This window comes from Triticum aestivum, unplaced genomic scaffold (genome assembly GCF_018294505.1).
Source record: "Triticum aestivum cultivar Chinese Spring unplaced genomic scaffold, IWGSC CS RefSeq v2.1 scaffold57635, whole genome shotgun sequence".
Taxonomy (NCBI): domain Eukaryota; kingdom Viridiplantae; phylum Streptophyta; class Magnoliopsida; order Poales; family Poaceae; genus Triticum; species Triticum aestivum.
The window spans coordinates 1-1,285 of NW_025276451.1; the positions used below are offsets into that span (position 1 = coordinate 1).

The following is a 1,285-nucleotide window of genomic DNA, read 5'->3' on the forward strand; positions in this document are numbered from 1 at the left end:
CTCCCTCTCAACTACGGAGACGAGTTTAACGCGGTTTCCACCCCTCCCTCTCAACCGCACCAGTGCACGCTTGCCGCGCCACAACGCCGACGCTGGACCCGTGAATCGTGAGCACCCAGCTATGACTTACCGCACTCGTGCAAAATAATAAAACACGGTAAATATATTACTTACACGTGCGTTATGTTTTGCAAGCGGCGCGAAAAAAATTAAAAAGGGAATGCAACACGAGGACTTCCCAGGAGGTCACCCATCCTAGTACTACTCTCGCCCAAGCACGCTTAACTTCGGAGTTCTGATGGGATCCGGTGCTTTAGTGCTGGTATGATCGTATCCGACATGTTACCCCGGTCTTCGTCCCTTATCCTTGCCCCTCCCAGCTCCACTACAAAGACGATTGCACATTGCATTGGCCGCTCCCTCTCAACTACGGAGACGAGTTTAACGCGGTTTCCACCCCTCCCTCTCAACCGCACCAGTGCACGCTTGCCGCGCCACAACGCCGACGCTGGACCCGTGAATCATGAGCACCCAGCTATGACTTAGCGCACTCGTGCAAAATAATAAAACACGGTAAATATATTACTTACACGTGCGTTTTGTTTTGCAAGCGGCGCGAAAAAAATTAAAATGGGAATGCAACACACACCCAGCTATGACTTAGCACACTCGTGCAAAATAATAAAACACGGTAAATATATTACTTACACGTGCGTTTTGTTTTGCAAGCGGCGCGAAAAAAATTAAAAAGGGAATGCAACACGAGGACTTCCCAGGAGGTCACCCATCCTAGTACTACTCTCGCCCAAGCACGCTTAACTTCGGAGTTCTGATGGGATCCGGTGCTTTAGTGCTGGTATGATCGTATCCGACATGTTACCCCGGTCTTCGTCCCTTATCCTTGCCCCTCCCAGCTCCACTACAAAGACGATTGCACATTGCTTTGGCCGCTCCCTCTCAACTACGGAGACGAGTTTAACGCGGTTTCCACCCCTCCCTCTCAACCGCACCAGTGCACGCTTGCCGCGCCACAACGCCGACGCTGGACCCGTGAATCGTGAGCACCCAGCTATGACTTAGCGCACTCGTGCAAAATAATAAAACACGGTAAATATATTACTTACACGTGCGTTTTGTTTTGCAAGCGGCGCGAAAAAAATTAAAAAGGGAATGCAACACGAGGACTTCCCAGGAGGTCACCCATCCTAGTACTACTCTCGCCCAAGCACGCTTAACTTCGGAGTTCTGATGGGATCCGGTGCTTTAGTGCTGGTATGATCGCATC

The 1,285-nt window shown here is 50.7% G+C and overlaps 3 non-coding genes across 3 annotated transcripts; all 3 read right to left on the bottom strand.

The window, feature by feature from the left end:
* Nucleotides 1–217: 217 nt before the first annotated feature.
* On the bottom strand, nucleotides 218–336 carry LOC123178336 (5S ribosomal RNA). Its single transcript, XR_006489492.1, has one exon. It is a non-coding gene; the product is annotated as a 5S ribosomal RNA (ribosomal RNA).
* A 415-nt stretch (nucleotides 337–751) lies between these two features.
* Nucleotides 752–870, bottom strand: LOC123178337 (5S ribosomal RNA). Its single transcript, XR_006489493.1, has one exon. It is a non-coding gene; the product is annotated as a 5S ribosomal RNA (ribosomal RNA).
* A 297-nt stretch (nucleotides 871–1,167) lies between these two features.
* On the bottom strand, nucleotides 1,168–1,285 carry LOC123178338 (5S ribosomal RNA). The gene has a single exon (XR_006489494.1). It is a non-coding gene; the product is annotated as a 5S ribosomal RNA (ribosomal RNA).